Here is a 15,007-nt window from a genome sequence, read left to right as displayed (position 1 = left end):
ATTGCTTGCTTTTGATTTTTCTACGGGAAGTGATAATAAAAATGTGAGGTTGGCCTCACAAAGATCTTTTAAAATGATACAAATTTGCTCAAAGAAATACAGGTTTATCTTTAAGAATAAAGAAGTTACAGGGGTTGTATCCAATAAAAGCAACACCCAGTATATATTATAAACATTATGACTGAAAATTAAAAATGATAAACAGTAGCGTTTCTTTTATTGACAGTACTGACAGTTTCCTTTATAATAGACCAACAGTAACACATTTTCGTCCCAAAATCCTTGATACCTTCTTTTTAAGCATATTTGAACAGGTCTTGCTTTAGGTACTATAATTTTACCATAAACGTAACAAAACTGATTTGCACTTACTTTGCACGATCTCGAAGACATTTTTTATGCGACAATAGTGCATTAACATGAATCAGTTTGATACTAACGTGAAGGTAAGAGCAAAGTTCATTATTTTTGATTTATGAAAAAACCTGACGTGATAAGGATAATCCGTTTTTGGATTTGTTATCAGCAAGTAATTTAGAAGTAAAAAATATTTTTTTTATTTTTGGATACGAAAAAAAGTTTAAATTTGTAAACTAGTGTAATTATTCAGTCGAATCGAGTCCAGCGAATATTAAGAGAAGCCAGTCAAGTTGCGTTGGAATTATTTTGTACATAATCGCTGTGTAATTAGTCGTGTAAATTCGAGTTACTAAGAAATAAATTGTTGAGTTTTACCCACGGTGATTTTAATCGCCGATCATCGTAACAATATTTACCTTTAGTTCTTTAAAATTGCAAAAAATCTTGTATGTAACAGGGTTCAAAACTCCGCTTTTTTGCAACTTTTTTGCAACTTGATATATATTCGTAAATAGCTATTGTGTTCGCCACCTTAAACTTTTCGTAAATAAATCATATATAGAATATGCTAATTAATGTGGTTCTATAACTGTAGTTTAGTGAGCTAACCTTATTTTGCAACTTGTGGATGTCGGTTTTTAGAAAAAACTGGTATTATTTGGACAGAACTTCATTTACTACTGATTTACAACCCAATATATTTAAAGCAGATAACCAACAGGAAAAATGTCTTCTCAGCAGTAATAACAGACTTATTAACTTGTGTTTAGTGTGTAAGTGTTTATGTTTATACATCGAAAGAAGGTCACGTAGAAATTTATTTGAATGAGTTTCTCACCTCAACACAGAGGAATAAAATTATTAAATAAGCCACAACCGAACAAAAAGTTCTGAATATTATTAAAAAATAAATCTACCACCCGAAAAACGCGGATTAAACAATAAACAAATATTCGTAAACCACAAGTAAGGAAGAATATTGTTTCATTTTATTTTGGTAATGTTAATTATGCAATATAATGAGCCGACGTCATCAAATTGTTGGTGAGGATGATAAACGAAATTTTGATGAACGCGTTTTACCATCTACAGATATTCCTTCTACAAAAGTCGTCCAGTGTTTCAGAGATTACGTGTCTAATAAAAATGGACTCAGGCGCTCGCAGAACAGACAGATGACAGCCAGACAGACAAGCAGGCGAAAACGGAATATCACTTTTTTCGTACTCTAGGGGTCGCCTAATGGACTCGATTACTAGTCTGGCTTAGCTTACGTTCGGGAAGAAAAAGTCGAAAATTTTACAATTTATCTTAGTAGTTAAAAAAGAGATTGTTCTGGAATTACAAACACATAGTGAGGTTATCGTGAACATGGTAAACCGCCAAACAGGGCCGGCTCTAAGGGACCAGGCGCCCCGATGCAACTTACTGTTCAACGCCCTCTAAAAAAAATTTTTGTAAAAAGAAACAAATAAAATTTTTTAATCACATTTTTTTGTGGTGAGATACTTTCTAGTATTTTAGTATATTTTAGTAATTTAGTATTTAGTATTTAGTATATATTATAAAGTTGAAGAGTTTGTTTAGTTGAACGCACTAATCTCAGAAACTACTGGTTCGAATTCAAAAAATCTTTTTGTGTTGGATAGTCCATTTATCGTATCTACATATAGGCTATATAATATCACGCTACGATCAATAGGAGCGAAGTAGCAATGAAAAATTCGGAAAAACGGGAAAATTATTCCTCCTTTGACAGCTTCCGTTGCTTACGCTGCTTAAACGGTTAAAGTTACGTAAAACTCATGTATGATGAAATTGTTCCCCTCTAAAAGTTCTAAAGAAAAGTCCGCGACAGTAAATGTTACTAATAAAAGAATGTGCAAAGATGACTTTTTTTTGTAAATATCAAAAATTAAACGGTCAGACATAAAATTTTGTATCTATCACGGGTATTATTTGAAGTTTATACCCTCAGGTGAACTATCAACTACTTCATAATACCTACTCTTGATACATAAGAAACTATAAACTACAGATATTTACCAACTTTTGTGCCTTCTAAACGCTAGTAAGTGTTTGTCCTTACTCACAGACTGACTGATTCATCAACGCAAAGCCTAAACTACTGAAGCTACAAACATGAAATTTGGACAGTAGGTTCCTTTTGTGCCATAAACACCCATTAAGAAAGGATTAATGAGTTTTTAAGTTTTTAAGTTCACTGCGGAGGGGGAAGTGAACGAGATGAAAACTGATGTGTCCTAATCGCGAATTACGCACAAGCTGAGCTGCTGGCAACAATCTTATACATAGTATAAGTATAAAAATATTTACATTGCAAAAGTTTCTCAATTTTTAATATTGTATAAAATTGATACGATTTCAAAGTTATTTTTAATTTAGACTCACCTCAATGTTAATCGAAATTTAAAATTAATGATGACAAAGACCCACGGAATGATACACAGAACCAAATTCTGCTACAAACAGGAACAGTGAAAAATATAACAAAACTGTTGAACAACTACCACAACCAACCGACTAGACTTGGAAAATAATTTTTTTAAGTATGTGCCAACATGGAGTTTTATGGTAAAAACAAACGTGACAAATGTTAGGAAAAACATCTGCTTTTGGTCACACCGCTGTCTCGTCAAATTGTTACCGAGATAATGCAATCATAAATCAGATTTTTTGTCGGTATTGATCTAAAAGTCCAATCACCCAACCCAAAGGCGCACTCTTTTTCAATTATTACAGTCAGAAAGTGCCAGGAATTGATTTCTTAGGACCTGTTGTGGTGAACCACTCCTCATAGTGAAATGTTAAAATGTAGGTTTTTCTGAAAAGTTTTCGATGGGCGCCTTGGTCTGTTCCTGCTATAATGTTTTGTACGTAGTGATTCAATGCAAATCTAATATTAATTTATTTTTATAGAGTTAATACAGGGCTTTCATAAATGATTCTAAGGGCGTAGTTGGCCATGGATTTCAAAAATGCCGCTTTGCTGAAATTGTCTCATTTGACAGTTCTCACTTGTCATTTGTAACCTGTCACTTAAAATCATCGCTTTTATTGTTCTACCACTTTCCAAGTGTGATTTACAGTAATTCTCGTTGATCCAAGTTTAAAACAACAAAATAGCCTTTCTCAAGGCTCTTGGTGCTTGCGTGCGAAAACTTTGTGCTCGAAGCGAAGACCGTGAAAATGGTTTATTCGGTTGAGCAAAACACTTTCATCGTTATGTCTTATTATCGCAATGGGACATTCGTAGACGGAGCGTGGCTGTATTCTGTAGCCGCTTGTAAGCAAGAATATTTGGCCAATTACCCTGATTTGGAAATTCAAGAAACATCATTAGAGGCTCACATTAGAGATGTCATCAACAGATTTGTTCGCACTGGCAATGTCAACAAAGGGAAATCTTCTGGGAGACCTGCAGTATCTGAGGAAGTTGTTGATGATTTGAGAGAAAGACTCGAGCAGAATCCCCAAACATCTTTGACAAGATTATCTCAACAGTCAGGAGTTCCCGTAACCACATGTCACAAAGTAGTGAAAAAACGATTGCATATGCATCCTTACAAAATAACTACTGTGCAACAACTTTTACCAATAGATCCTCCACGCCGCGTAGAATATTGCAATTGGTTTCAGAATACTTTTCATGATGACGAGTTACTGGACCTTACATTTTTTAGTGATGAAGCATGGTTTCATTTATCTGGCTATGTCAATTCGCAAAATTTTAGAATTTGGTCCGCGGAAAATCCACATGTTTTTGTAGAGACGCCTCTTCATCCTTTAAAAATTGGAGTATGGTTGGCAGTTTCTCGTAAACGAATATATGGACCTATTTTCTTTCATGATACTATGACTGGAGAGAGGTATAGGCAACAGATTTTGGAACCATTTATTCAACAACTTGATGACGAAGAGCTGCAGTTAGGGTACTTTCAACAGGACGGCGCGACTGCACACACTGCACCTGCTACATTGGAATATTTACAACAACATTATGACGATCGTGTAATAAGTTTAGGAGTGCAGCATGCATTTCCACCACGTTCCCCAGATCTTACGCCATTGGACTTTTCAATATTTGGATATTTGAAAGACAAAGTGTTTCAACGGCAAATGAATAACTTGGCAGAGTTGCAACATGAAATTGAACGATGGGTTCAAAGCATTGATGGAAGGATGTTACAGAACATTTTTGAAAGTAAGAAAAAGAGAGTGAATATGTGCCTTGAACTAAATGGTGAACATTTTCAACATTTACTGTGATGTTTAACCACAATAAATTTGTTTGTTTATTCCATTATGAATTATTTTTATTATTATTATTTTCTACTATGAATGTCAGAAGTAATCTAGCAAATTCTGTTAGTAAATGTAATATACGAGCTCCTAAAATTAGTGGCAGTATCAAAATGCAAGGAGTCTGTCCTTCACGAATTACAGCTCACTTTGATCATTCTTCCTCAGTGGTACTTGTTCAGTTTATTGCTATTCATGTTGTTCATCACAATGATCTTCGCTGTTAACCCCTGACTACAAAAGAAACGACATATCTAGTTGAACAAATTCGCACTGGTGTAACACACGAAAAAATAATTGAAACTGTTAAAAATCTAGAATTCAGTTCATGTACCAGATTTAATCTTCTGACTATGAAAGACATTCCCCACATTGCAGAAAAAATAATATATCTGGTAAATGAAGTAAGGAAAATCTTGTGCATCAGAACATGAAAAATTCCACAAAAATGACTGCATTAGCTTCCATGTACAGCGAGCTGGAGTATATGTTAAAAAAATATGGCGCCAAAATCATTTGTGTAGATGGCACACATGGGACAAACCTCTATGACATTGAATTGACCACAAGTCCATGTGTTAGATGATAAAAATATTGATTATCCAGTAACATTTATTCTGTCCAACTGAAAGGACACCAACATATAAGAGGTTCTGGTTGGTGAAATAAAATCATTAATATCGGTTCTGGTACCCAATTATTTCATGACAGATGATAGTTACAGCTACATATTGGAATGCCTGGAACAATAAATCAGATTCTTACAAAATTAGATTATGTATTAAAAGAAACAGATGAAAATAAATTTATAAGACTGAAGCAAGAGCTGATTAAATTTTTGGTAAAAAATAAATTTGTGAATTATTTAAACACTTACTACTTTCAAAATAAAGAGCGCATGAAGTCATGGGCCCAGTGTTATCAAAAGAACGCAGGCATTAACACCAACATGCACGCCAAATCTTTGCACAGATCTTTGAAATACAAATATTTTGGTGGTAAACCAATAGAGGGCTGGAAACATATTTAGACACTTTGAAGAAACTACTGAAGGATACATCTTGGTCAAGAATTTCATCTACTTTATGACTTACAGCTATTCACCATGACCTTTTGGTCAGTAAGTCCCATAAACTTGCCACCCAGATAAGTTTTGATAATGTAGCTAAAGAATCTGCTGTAAAACATTTAATGCACTCACAAACCAAAACTAACTTTCATGAAGTAGAACTGATGGATAGGAAATGTAGTTATCAGACATTAAAATGCGTTGTTTGTCAAATTTGTATACACCATTAAAGATACTCTTGCTCTGAGTTCTTAATCAAAAATCATCTTTCTAAGCACATGCATCTGGTGTCCATGTATATAAAGGCATATTTAACCACCAAAGGCCCTTGGTCCCACTGGTCATCAATGCGCCTTCAACTTCTGAAAAACAGTTTGAAAATGAACTACATTTGCGCTTATCTAACTCCGTAACATCGCGCAGAACACGCGCTTCTCGATTTCGCACAAACTGTTTGTGCAAAGCTCTTCTACAGCATCTTCTGATCACGTTCCTCATCTTCAAATGTTATGCAAATGCTTCCTTTTGCCACAAAAATTTGTTAAATTTCGCATTCGTGCATTCTTTAATTGCAGCATTGCAGCCGTTGCTAACATAACCTAACTTTTTATGGTCACCAACGCGTGCTAACTTTTTGAAAGGACACACGGGCGCTTCGCCTCCTGCACTTCATTACAAATATACTCCTAAACGTGGAACTTCTTTTTCCGTGGATGATTTAGTTATTGGAATTTGTGCGTGTGTATATCAACAGCCAACCAAAAATTTCACTTGTTATCGCCAGTATCGCCTTGTTATGTTAGTCACATGTGTATTGACGCATGCGTTTTCGATATTTAATCATGAAGCATTTAGGCAACCAGTTATACAGATGCATGTGGTGCTTGTCGTGCCCAAGGACACATTTAGTAAAGTACACATAAAGCGAAAGGCGGCACACATCCATAACCTACTGCGACCCTATAATCATTTATGAAAACCCTGTATAAAAGCATAGGCGGCGCCCGCCGCCCGGCGCCCCTTGTCACGGGAGCCCCGGAGCGGTGCATCTTTCGCTTACCGTGTTGAGCCGGCCCTGCTGCCAAATAGAATTAACTTATCTATTCGTGTTTTTCAAACAATTAATTATGTCATCTATAAATTTTGTAAATAGTTTTAATTGAAATGTATTTTTATTTTTTTAGAATTGTTACCATAAGTACGTGTCTCAAAAAGATTAATGAAGCAATATATTTTATTCATTGATTCGAAAACGACTTGTCTCATTTGTCTGAAATACCGAGAACACATTACTCTTGTAGTACCGAGAGAGCAATAAAAACATGATCGTGTTTTTATTGCTCTTGCTTTGATCAAAGACAGCCATGGATTTTTGAAGATGTCTTTGATAAAATTTTCGTTTTGTTAATAATTGAAAGTTTGCGTTGGAAATGCAACTATCGTAGGCAGCTTTCAAAAATCCATGGGTGTCTTTGATCGTGTTTTTTGTGTCCTTTCGGTACATATCTAAAGTGATTCAAAGTGATTTATACATCTGTAAAAAAAAATTGATGACGTCAGCACAAAATTTCATTGGGAAAATGTACTTGAAACATACGAACAACGTGATTTTTTACTTGTAGTTTTTTTAAAACAAACATATCTTATTTTAATTTATAAGGGGCTTAACGGCAAAAAATTATATTCGCAAAATGAAATTTTATTTATGTAAGCGGACTTATTAAATTAAATTAAATTATTATTAATTATTTACTATTAAACTAAAAGATGTTTCTTTTAGTTTCACTGGTTTATGTTGTCTTTGAGCATACATATCCATAGTTCTTTGTTAGAAACGATATCATGTACAAACGCTTTTAAAAAGTTTTAGTTATGTTTAGCTTAGTTGAGTTATTTCTTTTCTTTAATTTACGAATTTTCTGATCCCTCTAATTTAATGTATAATTCATATTTTACTTATATACTTACCTACTTAGTACAGCTATTCGTTTATTTTATGAATCTATTAACGCAAATGCCAGTTTTGATTTTTTTAAGTATACGTGATTCTTGTTACACCTATCTTTTAATCGGCTTAAGTGGATAAGCAGTAACATTTAATACCATCGCATCGCTGTAATAAGATTTTCTTCACTTTAAGATATGTATTAAGTAGTTTTTTTAATTTTATTTTTCTAAATGAATGTAAATGTAAATGAACAAAACAGGTCTTAACGAATATCTTTCTGTAACGGACCCTCTTCTTCAAAGCCCAATTCACATTATGATGTGAATTGGGCTTTGCGACAATGTTAGTTTATAAGAAATTTTACGTTTCAAAGCGCCCTAGTGACTCCTAAGATTTTAAAATTAAATGTGCATCAAAGTTGTTTGGTTTAACATATAGCCCTCCGATTAATTTATTATTATGGATTAATGGAAAATAATATGCATTTAAAAGCGTTGTTTTCTAGATTAATTTCTGTGGAGGCTTTAACTGGCTCTGTTTTTTTACATTCCTGTTAGTAAATTTATATTCACCATTTTTCTTCGTTTCTAAGCTGATTTAACAAATAAAATTAAGGAATCATAAAAGTGCAAGGAGACTCGTTAAATATGAAAACGAGTTTTATCTACGATTATATGCATCATTAAAATGCACAGTTGATTAAATATAATACTATTTTATTAACTAAATCACTCATGACAAACCTTTTAAATGAAGCCAATTCTGAACTGATTAGTTTTTGTCGTACTTACAATTAGTGTAACATTTCACAGAAAATATAGTGTTTGCGCAAGGGACTTTTTCGTTTATAAAAACACGTCGTTATGGTTATAATCATATCGACCGGTGTAATATACACCGTATACACCGATTCCTTACATTATTTAAAAATAACGAAGCCAATCAGAAAACTCGACGTTATGCTCTCGCGCATGGAAGTAGGTGTTAAACTTCAGTAATCGACCACATAACCCAACTTATTACTATTATAACATCTGTCATTTATAACTATAACAACTTATTAACACATATAAGCAAAGTAAAATTTGTGTTCTTCCCCCGTTATAGTAAAATGCGCTGCTTATATGGTTATACGTATAACGAACAATACTCTTGCGCAAACACTCTAATATCATGTTGAAAAAAAAAAATCATAGGAGTATAAATTATAACCTGATATGTGTTAAGTAATTATATTAATAGTAGTAATTTAATGAGAATCTTTTTGTGTTGATTAGTTTTATTACCATTCACTTACCTGTGGTGATTCATCTTATGTTGAATCCATCGCTATCCGTTTTTTTATTTCAGGTCTGTCTGAAACAAAGAACTGCGAACGTCGATCGAAATTTTTGTTATAATAAGGTGGTGCTTGGCCATCCTACATTTACAATGACCGTATTTTCAACTCATCCTTTTGTGGTTCCTTCGCATAACTAACATAACAACATTTTTCATCTTAATAATCCTGTTCATCTTGTAGTTCCAATTCTGATGCCGATGGTGCGATATAACAAATACACGATGTGATTTATAAATACTGGTTTGCCAGCTATAAAGGTCGCTTTTAATGAAGTACAGAGAGCTTCTGGTCGAAATAATAAAAGATGTTAGCTGTACATAAAATATTTATGACATAGTTAATAATACTCGTAAAACACTGTTTCTAATAAGAATCTATTTTAAACTATAAAAAACACATATTTCTTTTCAAAACTCGGCGTCTAAAGGAGAATTGCAAAAAAAGAACTAATAATAAAATAAGAGTCATTAACTTTTGAGTAGAAACTAATATTTTTTTTAATGTTAACAATACACAACTAAGTAATTTAAACGATCTATTTCTGCGATAGTCGATACAATATACCTACATTAATTTTTTGGGAAAAAAACATATCCATGTTACCCAAATTTCGAAGAAATCCAGTATACAATTCGATGATTCATATCTTTTTTATAAGAATTCTTATACACAAAGCTAAAAATGGAAATAGGTTGTTGCTCCACAGGTAAAAGCAAATGTTAATAACCGCATTTAAAATGCAGTTTAATTACAAAGTTTTGGGAGGTCGTCACCAATTTTTTTTAGAGGGAATGCACAAACAAATTTTAGTTAGCGTTTTATTTCCCATAATCAAGATAATTCTAAAATCCACCTACAATTTTATACTAATCTGTAGTTTCGAAGATTAAATGTCTAATAAAGTCACCAACAAACGGAATCGAGAAACCTGCATTTTATATTTTACGAGCTATAAAACACTAAAAAAATACCAATGGCCAAAGAACTGATTATGATTAACCTTAGAGTATAAATTACGCTTATATTTTTTTTTTTGAAGATATACTACGTTTTCACAAAATATTTGAATACATAGAACTGTTTCATTTTGTTGCAGTAATTTCTAATGTTGTGGTTTAGTATTAACAAAAAATTACTTAAAATTTTTTTATACAGAATTTCCCTCTCTTGTAAATTACAACCAATTTTCCATGAATGTTAGAGGATCTCTAATATTCAATGAAGATTTATTACCAAATTTAACATATACATGTAATGCAACCGTCATAGCTACTGCATTCTATCAATTTCATGTAAATTGAATTAATTGTTTTTAAAATAAGATTATTTTTTATATTCACCGTAAACCGTAAAGAGTTGTAAAAACTAGAACAACATTTTTTTTTTTCAGATGCTATCATAAATTTTTTGTGGTAGATGAATAAATAAATGTTTTATTAATATGTGTTAGTTTGTTGATGAATATATAGAGTGAGTCGCTAAGCGCACACTCTTCGATATCTCATGTTAAATATATGTAGATAAAAAACTTAAAAAATAAAGTTTTACGTTTCTTTGAGGACTATGCACTGAAATTATATTTAATTGTACAGAATATTCCATCTATAAGGCGTAATACACAACAAGATTTCAGTTTTTCAAATAAAACACTTGTATTTTATTTCTGCGTCTTATTCTGTTTTTATTCGTTCTGTTTCTTTTTTGTTAAGTATTTTCTATTTAAAGTTGACAGTGGGGAACCCTTACTTCTTTAAAAGCATATAGAAAGAAGGGACCCAAAAATAGAGTAAGATGCAATAATATAATATCCATATTTGAAAATTATGACATTTAAAATTTTTTTATAAATAATGTATATTTACATTTGATTGATACCACAATAAAGCGCGTACCTCTATTTATCTTTCCATAAAATCTTGGATCATAGATCTTAAAAATAATGTTGGAATTTTTTTGATGGGGGATGAATATATAAATTTTCATCAAATACGCCCAAAATTTTAGAAGATTATGTTTCGGACCTTATCTGTACAACAAAATCGCCAACAGACAGAAAAACAACAAGCAAATAGAAAGGGAAGAACGAATTGTATGTTATGAGTATGACCTTATGAGTTATGACATGATTGTATTGCAGTAATTTCGTGAAGTAAAACTACAATCTTTACCAACCACCAAAAAATCGTAAGCAGGTTTATTATTGTCATGATGTTAAAATTGTAATAAAGTCAATTACTAGGCCATGTAATCTTTAATTTATAATGGTCGTAAGCTTGTTGAAGGTACCGAAATAATAACTGTATGTGGTTAATATTTTTTATAGATAAATTTTTGCCTTCCCATGAAAATTTCCTTTGGAAAATTAAGGCAAGAAGAGGTGTTAAGCATTGTGCTATTTATTGTTTAATAGTTGCATAACTTATAGATATGTTAACATTAAAAAAAATGTTACCTGGTTCCACAGTAATCAAAGGACCCAGACAATTCAACTTACGGAAAATGAACTTTGTTAAGTTACAGAATCACGTTGCTTTTTCAGTTTTTCATTATCTTGGCTCATAAAGATTTTATGATGACTGGTACGTTATATTACCTCAGTAAATAGCTGCACATGGGCAGGTATTCTTCACTAAAAAAAGTATTCACTACTTTAATGCTTTGCACTTAGCCTTGCTATAAAGAACTGACCTTTCTGTCATCTAGATATAGGTTTAATTTGACCTAAAATTGGTTTTCTAAATCGTCTGAACAAAAAATTTGGTGTAACTTTAAGCATTAACAAAAGTTACTTGGCTCATTTCATAAAATTTACACTCGTTAGAGGAAATGAAGCCTTTTCATAAATAGCAATTTATTCATCAATAGCAAATATTACATATTGTTTGTAATGGTGAAAAGAGAATATGTATTACAAAGGTAGGATTTAGTTTCTTAAATGGCTATTTAAAACAACTAAAACTTTCCACTAGTTTTATGGAAATGGTTTTCTGAATACTCTGTTTTTTTTTTTTCTCATAATGATGGCGTTTAGTGATCATGAAACATCTTTTACAAAAGATACTAAAATGAGCGGAAACGTGCGATATAATTATTTCAGTAACTACTTAAGAGCTTACCGAGTCATTGGTCTGTACCACGGTGTATAATAAGTTAGGTGTTCCGACGAGCGCGTGAAACGTGTCCCCAACTAGTCACAGATTTGGAGTGAGAGAAACAGAAGAGGGCGGCCATCATTTAATCGCACTGACGGGAAAGAGACGGCAGAAGTATTTGTCGGAATTAAAGCCATTTAGGTCCAAAAATCATCAAAATGAATTATCCGTTGTATTAAAATAAAAACTTTAAACATTTTTAAAATAATAATTTATTTAAAAAGATGAATGTAAACTCGTTGTTAAAGATAGTTCTTTTCGTCTTCACATATTATATTAGTTTCACTCACTTCTGTTCGTTTCACAAGACAACTAAAAAATATCCATTAACCAATATCTGCTTTACTGTTTGAGAAATAAAAATTTACCATTATTACGTAGTCTGTAATCGAGACTCTTTTCTTTTTTCTGCACATGCCTTGGTTGTTTTCTCTTGTTCCTGTTTATAAAATTGTTTAATTTGCATAATTGTGTAAAAATATATTGCCTTTGAAAATATTTCCATTCTATGCTCTTCACAAGAAAAAGGAAAGTAAATAGTCATAAAAATTTTTGTTACGAATAGCTCTTCAATTGTTGCATCGAATACATCCACAAAATAGATATATTTCATAAGTATCCCTTCCACCATCGGAACATATTAAACATTAACAAATCTGGATGGTTTAACCACCCCCTGGATTTTGTACTAGTAAATTCAGATGTACTAGAACATGGATCCTCTTTGTTATATATTTAACTGTTCACGGCAAATATTACATTTTGAAGTATTGTACAATTTTTTGCGACAAATCCAGCTAAGTAATAAATGATGTCAACAATTTTAGTTGTAGTGACATCTTCAAATAGTTGTTCGTCTATTTTGTTAATCGGTGAATCTGTATCTAAATTCTTTTTCGGCTCTAACGTCTCGTGTCGTAAAATTTGTGATCTCCTCGTGTCGACAAGCACCAAACACTCCGACTATCAAAACAACCTGAAACTATATAAATTTGAGATTGTTTTTTATCAATATGAGTTGCAATTTACCTTCAAAAATAAGAAATCCTTATCATTCATTTTCTTAAGAAATTGATTTATCTCTTCTTTGGAACAAATAAACGATTTTCTGGGTCGGGAACCTTCTGATTTCCGAGAAGAAAGCCACAACCTGATGATATTCAGAAATATCAACATTCTTCGTAATCAACACCAGGGTTCGCAACATGGAATATCGGCACCATAAGGAGGATGGTTTTAACTTCTCTGCTTGTTCAGCAAAATAGGAATGCATCACCTTGTTCAGAAACGTCACCAATTTTCTTAACTTCCATTCATTCATCAAAATATTTGTACGCTATCTCGTAACGTTCTTTAGATTTACCAGGAACTAACGTATCGATGACAGATTGAGTAGCCACTTCAATATCGGAAGGCAAATTATCCTCTGAATCACTAATTTTTGCACATAAATTGCTTTCACTGAACGCTTGTGAAAAACGTAAACAAATCAGTAACTACGGTTACTAATTTAGCCGCCTTATTTTTTCTCCATAAACACAATTTAAAAAATTACAAAAACATCTGTGTTAATTTTTATGAAAATTATTGAAAGTAGATAAAACGTTGTACAATATTTGTATCGTAATATTTCTTTACGATCCTTGATGGATTATCCAACTCGCCTTCGGCTCGTTGGACAATTTTTCCATCGCGTATCGTAAAATTCCACATTACGATACACATATCGTAAATATCTATTAATTTTCCTTTTTATTTTTTCAACATGATTTTTCCCGCATTCTGGTATTTGTTTCAAAAATATTTTTGGAGTAATTAAATGATAACGAATGATTTGCATACTATTTTCCTGCATCTGTGTGCAATTACCAAATTTCGGAGGTTTTAATAATTTATAAACCGATAACATTCGGTATAGCTGCAAAGAGTTGTAGATAAGGGATGTCCATTGGCACAACCTGCTTGTCGAATTGTGCCGAAAAATCTCTGCAATAAATATAGTTTATGTGGAATAAAGAAAAAATACATATCGCATTCAAAAACCCTCTGAAAATAAACATAAATGCTGTTCCTTGAATGTTAAACATAACACATAACCGATAAAAAGGAAGTTATTGTTTTAAGTAAAAATAAAATTCAACATAAAATGCCTACTATTACTATAGCGACGACCAGTATTTTTTAGTGCAAAGTGTTGTTCAAAAGCAGCAGTTCACTACTGCAATAAAAGTGCCATTCCAGTAATCTGTCTTTAGGTACCCGAAACACCGACACTTTTTCGGGATTACTATTGTATTCGCTAGAACAATTAGGCACAACACATTTTTTACCCATTTTTATTGATAAATCAAAAAACAAGTAAGAAATCGCATAGAAAACCTAGCAAAATCTGTCACACCTAGAGAGGGAAAAAGCCCGCCAAACGCTGCTAAACAGATCTAAGTGAGAGGTTACAGGCCGCCGCTGTCTGTCTCTCTCGACCGCTCATCGTGACTAAACCGGCGTCAAGTCGATGCACGGTGAATACGCTTCGTCGTAACACCTAACTTATTATACACCGTGGTCTGTACCAAACTACTCTACTAATCATACATATCAAGGCGTAAAGTGTGACTTTAAAAAAAAATCACCAATTCGAGAAAACGAGGCACAAACATCCAAAATGTGACGTCATTAGGACGTTATCACGATCTTCTTGATGCACTAGTAAGGGAAGGATTATTTATTATGTATTCACATGGCACGATGGGTCACGTAAAAAACCTTGGTCCAAATTAAGTCTGTATGATTTATGACTTTCGTTGGTCTTTAAA

At 32.6% G+C, this 15,007-nt stretch overlaps 2 long non-coding RNA genes across 2 annotated transcripts; both read right to left on the bottom strand.

Moving 5' to 3' along the window:
• Positions 1 to 5,363: 5,363 nt before the first annotated feature.
• Positions 5,364 to 6,225, bottom strand: LOC135132215 (uncharacterized). The gene is made up of 2 exons (XR_010280983.1): positions 5,561 to 6,225; positions 5,364 to 5,423 (listed from the first exon to the last, which is right to left on the bottom strand). It is a non-coding gene; the product is annotated as an uncharacterized LOC135132215 (long non-coding RNA).
• Positions 6,226 to 12,429: 6,204 nt separating this feature from the next.
• Positions 12,430 to 13,737, bottom strand: LOC135133074 (uncharacterized). Its single transcript, XR_010281141.1, has 3 exons — positions 13,224 to 13,737; positions 12,563 to 13,176; positions 12,430 to 12,506 (listed from the first exon to the last, which is right to left on the bottom strand). It is a non-coding gene; the product is annotated as an uncharacterized LOC135133074 (long non-coding RNA).
• Positions 13,738 to 15,007: the final 1,270 nt, after the last annotated feature.

This window comes from Zophobas morio, unplaced genomic scaffold (assembly GCF_036711695.1).
Source record: "Zophobas morio isolate AGI-343-1 ecotype UQ-CSIRO unplaced genomic scaffold, CSIRO_AGI_Zmor_V1 ptg000021l, whole genome shotgun sequence".
Classification (NCBI taxonomy): domain Eukaryota; kingdom Metazoa; phylum Arthropoda; class Insecta; order Coleoptera; family Tenebrionidae; genus Zophobas; species Zophobas morio.
This window is presented reverse-complemented; position numbering and strand designations above follow the sequence as displayed.